This window comes from Lathyrus oleraceus, chromosome 4 (genome assembly GCF_024323335.1).
Source record: "Lathyrus oleraceus cultivar Zhongwan6 chromosome 4, CAAS_Psat_ZW6_1.0, whole genome shotgun sequence".
Classification (NCBI taxonomy): Eukaryota; Viridiplantae; Streptophyta; class Magnoliopsida; order Fabales; family Fabaceae; genus Lathyrus; species Lathyrus oleraceus.
The window spans coordinates 131,334,145-131,346,957 of NC_066582.1; positions in this window are offsets into that span (position 1 = coordinate 131,334,145).

A 12,813-nucleotide genomic window follows, 5' to 3' on the forward strand; every position below is an offset into this window, starting at 1 on the left:
CTAAAGACCTCCACGAAGAGGCAATTGACGGATAAAAGGGATTAGTAATCAATCCCCCGTTATTCAGTGTGTCGTTCTTTATGCTCGCACTACGTGCTGATGCTTTAGAACAAAATCCCAAGATCTTTTGTCCGGTCAGTCAGTGGAGAGGGTTCCACCTTTCTGAATCCCCACTTTTTGTCATTAGCTCACCCTGTCCAGGGTTAAGAGCTATGAGGTCTTATCCTCATTACCCTTTTGATCTACTCACCCTGACGTTCAATGTCAGTGGTTAAGAGCCCATTTGATTACATATTCCATGGCTTGTTTGTCGAGGTTGATATGACCCCTCTTGACTAAAGCCATACCCATGTAGGTTTGAGCCCCCTTGGTGGCATTTTACTTTATGCATGTTTGTTTTGTATGGTGTGATCGTCTCTCCATAGGATTGCTAGGCTTCGTATAGTCTCTCGTTTGCATGTCAATTAAGGTAGCATTGTTCCTTCGTCTAGGACTTCCTTTTTTGCATGAGCATTCCTAAAACCCAAACAAACTCATTGATTTTTCTTCTTCTAAGAACACATTAACTCCTTCTACTACAGGCGAGTAAGTCTCCAAAGGTCGAGCATCCGGTAGATTGCGTAGTAACGTCGTTCATCTAAAAAACACAACCCTTAATCCGTAGTTAGTCGAACTACGGTTTGCTCTAATTCTCATTCCAGATGAGATACGCAGGCATAAGACGCGATGTCTTAGCGAGCACACTCCTCTTTAGCCCATAGGCAGCCGAGCTACGAAGACTCTGATTCTCATATTCAGATGAGATACGTATGTAGTGGATGCGACATCCGTGCGAGTCATTTTCTTTTAACCCCTCTTTTAGTAAATAGTACATTAGATAAACCCACACCCTTTAGACAAGAACCACAAGAGTGGATCCCGTAGAGTACTACGGATGCGTAGGGGTGCTAATACCTTTCCTTCGCATAATCGACTCCCGAACCCAAGATTTGGTTGCGAGACCTTGTCTTTTCCTTTCCTTTTTCCAGGTTTACTTCGAGCGTTTCCTTTCCCTTTTTTGGGATAAATAACGCGCGGTGGCGACTCTTTTGTCATTTCTTTCTCGTCGGTTGTTTTTCGCATCTCCTTTTTTAGGCTGCTACAACTGGCGACTCTGCTGGGGACCTGGTTTCCCTAAGCGAGTCCCTCCTAGCTTTTGTAGGTTGTTTGTTTATTGGGTGTTCATTCTTTTGTACAGTTATTTATTTTTCAGCATTTACCTGCTTCATTGCATTGTGTACGTATCATTGTTGTGTCTGTTGGCTCTGCTGTTGGTTTGTTTATTTGTTGGGATGGGGTGTTCTATGAGAGATAAGCCCATTACCCAGGCTTGAGTGTACACATAGGTTTTAGAGTGGTTAGTCATGAGGCTTGCATGGCGTGTTGCTATGTTAAGTCGTTCATGAAGACCCACATCCAGACGAGGTTTCTTTTGGATATATTTTGTCCTATGGGTGTTCCATAACGGCAAATGTTCCTCTAGAAATCGTCGACTTTGGTGACCATTTCCCGAGAACTCAGTCGAGGTCTCTCCTCCGAGATGTGATTATGTTAGCTCTGGTGGGCGCATTCTCGCTGATCAATCCGAGGACCCCGAGACTGGGAACTTGCTATTAGGATGTCCTGTTGAGGGGAGTCAGTGGAGGTCTTTTTATCCCGTAATAATGTCAAACCTTCAGTGGTAAACGTATTATTCTCGATCGAAGGGCCGAAGTTGACAAACTTCTGTTCTTAGAACCTACCAGTGAGGGGCGGGCTAAATTCAAGAAACCTTAACCTCCAACCAACCCGGTTTTCTGGAGCAGAGCTTTAATCTTGTATTATATTCTTCAGTGGGTTTCTCTTCAGACAGTGCAACCCGATAGATGTTCAAGCAGATACAGCAATCATGATTCCCATGTCACATCATTGCATCACATCATTTTGCATTCATATCATTCAACACATGTTTATCTATTCCCGGGGGTTTATATCTTCTTCTTGATTCTAGTCAGGGTTTTCTGGTACTTTTAAAAAGGTATATTTTATCAAATGTGAGACTGGAATCAAGGGGGTAGAATGCCCTTTGGAATTGATAAATAAGTCATTGCATTTGCATATCCATCAGCATGTCTTGCATAACAGGTATTGCCGCAGTGTTCTCAGTTGTTTGGTGTTCCACTAGCAAGATAGCTGACTCAGGCATTCACCGGTACGGTACCCGCAGAAACCACCAGAGAGCAATGGAAAGCCTACAAGCAGAACTCGCCGAGATGAAGATTCGCATGAATCAGTTTGTGGATGTGGTTCAAGGGGTGGCTCAGGGACAACAAGAGCTCAGGAAGATGATGCAGAGGAATCCCGCCACTACTCAACCAGAGACGTTGACTGATCCTTCAGCTAGAGAGGTTAACGGACCCAGTGGACCGGGGCCTACCCCAATCCTACTTGTCAGCTCCGGTCAACAACCCGTCCATGATGACCAGGAAGATCAGTTCCCCTTGCTTCAGGAAGACTTTGGTATGGGTCATGGTATGGACCCTATGTTTCGAAGACTGGAAGAGAGGTTGAAGGCAGTGGAAGGACAAAGTCCTCTGGGAGTAGACGTTGCTGACTTGGGATTGGTCCCAGGCGTGAGGGTGCCACCGAAATTCAAGGTCTCGATATTCGACAAATACAACGGCAACTCTTGCCCGAAGACCCATGTGCAAGCCTACTTCCGTAAAATGGTTGCATACTCTGACGATGAAAAGTTGCTTATGTACTTTTTCCAGGATAGCCTAGCTGGGGCATCCCTAGAATGCTATATGAGGCTGGACAGAGCCCACATCCGCTGCTGGAGGGATTTGGCTGAGACTTTCGTGAAGCAGTATCAGTATAATGCAGACATGGCTCCGGAAAGAACTCAACTTCATAATCTGTCTCTTAAAGGCAATGAGTGCTCCACGGAATACGCTCAACGCTGGAGGGAGACAGCTTCCCGTGTTCAACCTCCTATGTTGGAGAAGGAAAGGGCTAACATGTTCATGAACACTCTCCCCGAACCTTATTTGGAGCGCCTGGTGGGTTGCAATGCCTCCAACTTTGCTGATGTAGTCTCTACCGGAGAGAGGGTGGAGAATTACCTGAAGACATACAAGACCTAGAGTGGAGGTGGATCTTCATCAGGGGTGAAGAAGTCGTTCATTCAGGGACAGAAGAGGAGAGAAGGGGATGCAAGTGCCATATCTTCTTATCAGAACAGGGATAACCGGAGGAATAACTTTCAGAACTATCATCAGCAACCGTATGTTGCGACTGTGACCATTCCAGCTGCAACACCACTACAACAACAACCATAACGTCAGCAGACTCAGTACCAGCAATAACAACCGGGTAACAGACCCGCTTATCAACAGAGGCAAAGGATGATGGACCGGTGTTTCGACACTCTTCCAATGTCGTACGCTCAGTTGCTTTCTAGTCTTCAACAACTACAACTTGTGCAGTTACGCACTCTGGCTCCTCCTGTTGGTAGGCTTCCGGTGGGTTACGACGCCAACGCTAGGTGTAGCTTCCACTCTGGGGCACCTGGCCACAATATTGAGAACTGCAGAGTTTTTAAGCATGTAGTTCAGGACCTCATAGATTCAAAGGCCATCGACCTTGCACCGGCTCCGAATGTCGTCAACAATCCCATGCCCCAGCATGGTGGTGCAAATGTTAATATGATGGAAGGGGAAGCCAGATCCGTCAAAGATACGTTGAAGCTGAAGACTCCGTTGTCGGATATCAAGGGATACTTGTTGAAGGCCGATGTTTTCCCCGGTTGTGGGAAGGGTTGTTTGGATTGTGCTACTCAGAGTGGAGGTTATTTGAAGCTACAGCAGGGTATCCAGGTCTTGCTCGACAAAGGTATCCTCCAGGTTGAAGATTTGTCTGTCCAAGAGTCTGCGGAAGGGGTTGAGGAAGAAGTGTTTGAAGATGCCACTGATGAATTCGCAGATGTTGTTCCTACTGATTATGTGATCCATGATGATGTTGTCGCTGATATTCCAAACATGGCGTTTGATTCTGATGTACTTGCTGAACTTGATTCTGATGTTTCGGATGTGTGTACTTCAACGCCTCAAACTCGTCAGGGGCCGATTACTGTCTCCAGTGCTGGTATCATCCAATATGGCCAGGTCTCTGCGGTCAACGATGAAGATGGGGATAGTGATTGCTGTAACACCCTTCTAGAATACCCCAATAATTAATTAAATCAACCAAACATAAATCAGAGTATATATGCAATTTAAGGGTGTCACACTTGACACTTCACACCATGTTCCAATTTAACTCGTCATGCTCATTTATTCATCAAAATAAACATTTGCATAATTCGCAGCGGATAGAAATTAACAATAACATGCAAAACATGTAACACATTACATGTAAGGTTATTCAACAACCAAACCGAAAACAAGGCAAAACATCCCGTCCCGATGTTACATCTACCAGAGCATGACTCACTAAGGAACTACACTAGACTCCAAGGACTAGCTTCTACTCAATCACTGCACGTTACCTGAAACATAGTTGTAAGGGTGAGTTCCTCAATCGATATAATAAGCATTATAAAATATCATGTAATGCTAAGTAAATTAACACATTCATCACCCTAATCATATCACACATTCAGCAACGGCAACATCAACTCATAATCATACTCAACACAACACAACACAAAACACACGTATAATATTGGAATGCATCCATTCATATTATACGCCACACAATACATTATGCAATGAGACTCCATGCATGCGGTACCGACTATTCGTGAACATATAGTTCAACCTCACCGATCAAATCCAGATACGGCTACCAAGCTCACTAGTCCCACTCATTTGAGACCTAGTGACTCACATCACTAATTCCTCACCATGGGAATTAGCTACCACCCCAAGGGCTATGCTATGCACGCTAAATCACCTAGCATGCAAACATCAACAACAATCCACAATAATTCACTCACTAATTCCTCACCATGGGAATTAGCTACCACCATAAAGGCCATATTATGCACACTAAATCACTTAGTCATGCAAACATCAACAATCATCCACAATGGACATATGCTCACACTCTAAGCCATAAACAGTCCATTCACAATTGCATACAGAATAGATACATCCACAGCATTATGCATACAATCATACATCATCCACATATTTATTACATAATCATATCATGCCACATAATCAATCACAGTATTAGCATGCTCTACTAATACCCCTACCGCTCAAAACAACGGGAAATGATCCCTATTATATCATACGCCAATATAGGCCAAACATCAAACATGCACACCACATTTAAATATAAATTTTTCACTTTCCACACAGTGTTAACCGGTTAACGCCCTGGGTTAACCGGTTAACGCAACACAGAACACGCTTCCTAGCAATTCAAAACAGTGTTAACCGGTTAACGCCCTGGGTTAACCGGTTAACGCAAGACAGACAGCAATTTCTCATAATTCATAACAGTGTTAACCGGTTAACACCCTGGGTTAACCGGTTAACGCAGAACAGAAATAAATTCTTTTAATTATCATAACAGTGTTAACCGGTTAACACCCTGGGTTAACCGGTTAACGCAAGACAGAAAGTTGTTCCTGCGCTAACACGAAGCAGAATGCAGAATTCTCCGCATTTTCCGCCGTTGGAGGACTTCCGGACCTCCGATTCCAATTCCGTAAAAAGCTACACTTTCGGAAAATCAAGACTCATCAAATTACAGATTCAATTACAACTTTAACATAACTTATTCATCTCAATTTTCAGCATTCAACATCCCAATTAGGGTCAAATCAATGGCTTATCACTACCCATTACATGTTAACCCATAATACCCATTAAACGACGATAAACCCCCCTTACCTGAGTTAATCCGGCAATCCTTTAGCTTCAAGCTTTTCCTTTCTTCAACCCTTGCTCTCTTGCTCTTCCTCTTTGCCCTTTTCCACTTTCTGTCGCTTCTCTGGTTTTCACGTAAAAACCCTTTTTACCAAATGGGACCTTATATATATATTCCAACTTTATTATTCCAATAATAATAAAAATTCCAATAATAATAATTCTAAATAATATTCCAATAATAATCTAATTATTTAATTAAATTAATAAATATAATATTAACTTAATTTAAATAATTATCATATTTTATCGGGGTGTTACAACTCTCCCCCACTAAAAGAGTTTTCGTCCTCGAAAACATACCTCAAGCGAATAACTCCGGATAAGACTCCTTCATCTGACTCTCAAGTTCCCAAGTCACATTGCCACCTGCTGGTCCTCCCAAAGCTACCTTTACCAAAGCAATCTCTTTACCCCGCAACTGCTTCAACTCTCGATCCTCGATCCTCATAGGTGATGTTTCAACAGTCAGGTTATCTCTCACCTGTACATCATCTACTTGGACAACATGCGACGGATCAGGAATGTACCTCCTCAACTGAGACACATGAAAAACCTCATGCAAATTCGCAAGTGACGGCGGTAAAGCGATACGATAGGCTACCTCCCCTATCCTCTCCAAAATCTGATAAGGACCAATAAATCGAGGTGTCAACTTCTTCGACTTCAAAGCTCGACCAACCCCAGTTATCGGAGTAACACGAAGAAACACATGATCTCCCTCTTGAAACTCAAGTGACTTCCTCCTCTTGTCGTGATAACTCTTCTGACGACTCTGAGCAATCCTCATCTTCTCCTGAATCATATTAATCTTTTCCGTAGTTTGTTGAACAATCTCCGGTCCAACCACATCACTCTCACCGGACTCATACCAACATAAAGGTGTCCGACATCTCCTACCATACAAAGCTTCAAACGGTGCCATACCAATGCTCGAATGAAAACTATTGTTGTAGGTAAACTCAATCAAAGGTAAATAACAATCCCAAGCACCTCCCTTTTCCAAAACACAAGCCCTCAAAAGATCCTCCAGTGACTGAATCGTCCTCTCAGTCTGACCATCAGTCTGCGGATGATATGCAGAACTTAATCTCAGCTTAGTTCCCAAAGCCCTCTGCAAACCTTCCCAGAACTTCGATGTAAATCTAGGATCTCTGTCCGAAACAATACTCGACGGAATACCATGCAAACTTACAATTTTCTCAATATACAACTCGGCTAATCTCTCTAACGGATAATCCATTCTGATCGGAATGAAATGAGCCGATTTTGTCAATCTATCAACAATCACCCAAATAGCTTCAAAATTCTTAATTGTCCTCGGTAAACCAGAAACAAAATCCATACTGATACTATCCCACTTCCACTCTGGAATAGCCAACGGTTGCATTAGCCCAGACGACTTCTGATGCTCAATCTTTGACTTCTGACAAGTCAAACAAGAATAAACAAAACTCGCAATTTCTCTTTTCATTCCCGGCCACCAAAATAACTTTTTCAAATCATGATACATCTTCGTAGCCCCAGGATGAATACTCAGGCCACTACGATGTCCTTCCTCAAGAATACTCTTCTTAAGTTCGGTAACATCCGGAATACACACCCGATTACCAAATTTCAAAACACCATTCTCATCAACTCTGAATTCACCACCTTGACCTTGATTCACTAGAGTCAACTTATCAACCAAAAGCACAACGGATTTCTGACCCTCTCTAATCTCATCCAGAATACCACTCGTTAACTTCAACATTCCCAATTTAACACTATTATGAGTACTCTCACACACCAAACTCAAGTCTCTAAACTGCTCAATTAAATCCAATTCCTTAACCATTAACATAGACATATGCAATGATTTCCGACTCAATGCATCAGCCACTACGTTTGCTTTACCCGGATGGTAATTCAAACCAAAGTCATAATCCTTCAGAAACTCTAACCATCTTCTCTGTCTCATATTCAGCTCTTTCTGATCAAACAAATACTTTAAACTTTTATGGTCACTGAAGACCTCAAATCTTGACCCGTACAAGTAATGCCTCCATAACTTCAGAACAAATACCACGGCTGCCAACTCTAAATCGTGTGTCGGATAGTTCCTCTCATGAACCTTCAGTTGTCTCGAAGCATAAGCTACAACCTGCTTATTCTGCATCAAAACACCACCCAAACCCAACAATGAAGCATCACAGTAAACCTCAAATGGTTCCGATGGACTTGGTAATATCAGAATAGGAGCAGTAATTAACCTTCTCTTTAACTCTTGGAAACCTTCTTCACACTTTGAGTCCCAAACAAACGCTTGCCCCTTTCTAGTCAACCTCGTCAACGGTAACGCCAACTTAGAAAATCCCTCAATGAATTTCCTATAATAACCAGCAAGTCCAAGAAAACTCCTTATCTCAGAAACTGACTTCGGAGTTTCCCACTTAGATACCGCTTCTATCTTAGAAGGATCAACAGCAACACCACCTCTTGAAACCACATGACCAAGAAAACTAACCTCTTCTAACCAAAATTCACACTTAGACAGTTTAGCAAATAACTTCTTTTCTCGAAGAACTCCTAAAACCACTCTCAAATGTTCAGCATGCTCTTCTTCAGATTTCGAATACACCAAAATATCGTCAATAAACACCACAACAAACTTGTCTAGATACGGATGGAAAATCCTATTCATGTACTCCATAAATACTCCAGGCGCATTAGTCACACCAAAAGGCATTACAGAATACTCATAATGTCCATACCTTATTCTGAAAGCAGTCTTCTGAATATCCTCAGTTTTCACACGTATCTGATGATAACCCAATCTCAAATCTATTTTGCTGAACACACTCGCACCAACCAACTGATCCATCAAATCATCAATCCTCGGCAAAGGATACCGATTCTTGATCGTCACTTTATTCAGTTGCCTGTAGTCCACACACAACCTCATAGTACCTTCTTTCTTCTTAACCAATAACACTGGTGCACCCCACGGTGACACACTCGGACGAATAAATTTCTTATCCAACAGATCTTCCAGCTGACTCTTCAATTCAGTTAACTCAACAGCAGACATACGGTACGGAGCCATCGACATCGGCCTAGTACCCGGTACCAAATCAATCGAGAACTCAACTTCACGCTCTGGCGGTAATTCATTCACTTCTTCAGGAAACACATCAGGAAAATCACACACCACGGCTAGATCGCAAATCGCCAGTTTATCTTTAGCCTCCAAAGTCGCTAACAGCATAAACAACTCTGCCCCATCTTCTACTGCCTCATTCACCTGCCTTGCTGATAGAAACAAACTCTTTCCTTCCTCAATCTCAGGAAAGATCACAGTCTTATCAAAACAGTTGATATAAACTCGGTTAAACACCAACCAGTTCATACCCAAGATAACATCAATCTGCACTAGTGGAAGACACACGAGGTCCATCCCAAAGTCTCTACCAAAAATACTCAAAGGGCAATTTAAACAAACTGAAGTAGTAGTCACTGAACCCTTCGCAGGAGTATCAATCACCATACTCCCATGCATATCAGATATCTCTAATTTAAGTTTCACAGCACAATCCAAAGATATAAAGGAATGAGTCGCACCTGTGTCAATAATAGCTACAAGAGGAAAGCCATTAATATAACATGTACCTCGGATCAAACGATCATCTGCAGAAGTCTCAGAACCCGATAAAGCAAAGACCTTGCCTCCCGACTGGTTCTCTTTCTTCGGCTTAGGACATTGTGGGCTAATATGACCCACCTCTCCACAGTTGAAACAAGTCATAGTCTTCAACCGGCACTCTGCGGCCAAGTGACCACCCTTGCCACACTTGAAACACTTCTTCTCAGCACTGGTACACTCATGGAAGCGATGTCCAGCCTGACCACATCTGTAGCACTTAGCAGGGGCACTGGAGTCTCCCCCACTAGGTCTCTTCATCCCACTCTGTCTCTGGAAACCTTTGCCAGCTGCATACGGCTTCCCACGATCATTCTGATTCTTGCCTTTCCTATCAACCCTCTGCTGATAGCTCTCCGCTCTGGCCTTGGTATCCTGTTCAAAAATCCTGCAACAGTCGACCAAGTCAGAAAACACTCTAATCCGCTGATACCCAATAGCCTGCTTGATCTCGGGACGTAACCCGTTCTCAAACTTCACACATTTTGAAAATTCCCCAGTAGCCTCATCATAGGGAGTGTAATACTTCGACAGCTCTGTGAACTTAGCAGCATACTCAGTAACAGACCGGTTGCCCTGCTTCAATTCTAAGAACTCTATCTCTTTCTTTCCTCTGACATCCTCTAGAAAGTACTTCCTCAGGAATCTCTCTCTAAACACCGCCCAAGTGATCTCAGCATTCCCATCAGCTTCCAACTCAGTGCGGGCAGCAACCCACCAATCATCTGCTTCCTCTGACAGCATATGCGTACCGAACCTGACCTTCTGGTTATCGGCACACTCAGTCACTCGGAAGATCCTCTCGATCTCCTTCAACCACTTCTGAGCACCATCTGGATCGTATGCTCCCTTGAACATTGGAGGATTGTTCTTCTGGAACTCACTCAGTTGACGAGCAGCTCCCATTCCCACAACATTCAGATTTCCTCCAAGTACTCCAGCTAGCATACCCAGAGCCTCAGCAATCGCAGCATCATCTCTACCTCTTCCAGCCATCTCTATTCTGAAAACCCAACAAGCTAAAACAATAAGTACTGATAGGGTTACACAACACCTATCACGTACAGGGAAACAGAATAATCATGACTCGACTCGACCGACTATGCTCTGATACCACTAATGTAACACCCTTCTAGAATACCCCAATAATTAATTAAATCAACCAAAGGTATCCTCCAGGTTGAAGATTTGTCTGTCCAAGAGTCTGCGGAAGGGGTTGAGGAAGAAGTGTTTGAAGATGCCACTGATGAATTCGCAGATGTTGTTCCTACTGATTATGTGATCCATGATGATGTTGTCGCTGATATTCCAAACATGGCGTTTGATTCTGATGTACTTGCTGAACTTGATTCTGATGTTTCGGATGTGTGTACTTCAACGCCTCAAACTCGTCAGGGGCCGATTACTGTCTCCAGTGCTGGTATCATCCAATATGGCCAGGTCTCTGCGGTCAACGATGAAGATGGGGATAGTGATTGCTGTAACACCCTTCTAGAATACCCCAATAATTAATTAAATCAACCAAACATAAATCAGAGTATATATGCAATTTAAGGGTGTCACACTTGACACTTCACACCATGTTCCAATTTAACTCGTCATGCTCATTTATTCATCAAAATAAACATTTGCATAATTCGCAGCGGATAGAAATTAACAATAACATGCAAAACATGTAACACATTACATGTAAGGTTATTCAACAACCAAACCGAAAACAAGGCAAAACATCCCGTCCCGATGTTACATCTACCAGAGCATGACTCACTAAGGAACTACACTAGACTCCAAGGACTAGCTTCTACTCAATCACTGCACGTTACCTGAAACATAGTTGTAAGGGTGAGTTCCTCAATCGATATAATAAGCATTATAAAATATCATGTAATGCTAAGTAAATTAACACATTCATCACCCTAATCATATCACACATTCAGCAACGGCAACATCAACTCATAATCATACTCAACACAACACAACACAAAACACACGTATAATATTGGAATGCATCCATTCATATTATACGCCACACAATACATTATGCAATGAGACTCCATGCATGTGGTACCGACTATTCGTGAACATATAGTTCAACCTCACCGATCAAATCCAGATACGGCTACCAAGCTCACTAGTCCCACTCATTTGAGACCTAGTGACTCACATCACTAATTCCTCACCATGGGAATTAGCTACCACCCCAAGGGCTATGCTATGCACGCTAAATCACCTAGCATGCAAACATCAACAACAATCCACAATAATTCACTCACTAATTCCTCACCATGGGAATTAGCTACCACCATAAAGGCCATATTATGCACACTAAATCACTTAGTCATGCAAACATCAACAATCATCCACAATGGACATATGCTCACACTCTAAGCCATAAACAGTCCATTCACAATTGCATACAGAATAGATACATCCACAGCATTATGCATACAATCATACATCATCCACATATTTATTACATAATCATATCATGCCACATAATCAATCACAGTATTAGCACGCTCTACTAATACCCCTACCGCTCAAAACAACGGGAAATGATCCCTATTATATCATACGCCAATATAGGCCAAACATCAAACATGCACACCATATTTAAATATAAATTTTTCACTTTCCACACAGTGTTAACCGGTTAACGCCCTGGGTTAACCGGTTAACGCAACACAGAACATGCTTCCTGGCAATTCAAAACAGTGTTAACCGGTTAACGCCCTGGGTTAACCGGTTAACGCAAGACAGACAACAATTTCTCATAATTCATAACAGTGTTAACCGGTTAACACCCTGGGTTAACCGGTTAACGCAGAACAGAAATAAATTCTTTTAATTATCATAACAGTGTTAACCGGTTAACACCCTGGGTTAACCGGTTAACGCAAGACAGAAAGCTGTTCCTGCGCTAACACGAAGCAGAATGCAGAATTCTCCGCATTTTCCGCCGTTGGAGGACTTCCGGACCTCCGATTCCAATTCCGTAAAAAGCTACACTTTCGAAAAATCAAGACTCATCCAATTACAGATTCAATTACAGCTTTAACATAACTTATTCATCTCAATTTTTCAGCATTCAACATCCCAATTAGGGTCAAATCAATGGCTTATCACTACCCATTACATGTTAACCCATAATACCCATTAAACGACGATAAACCC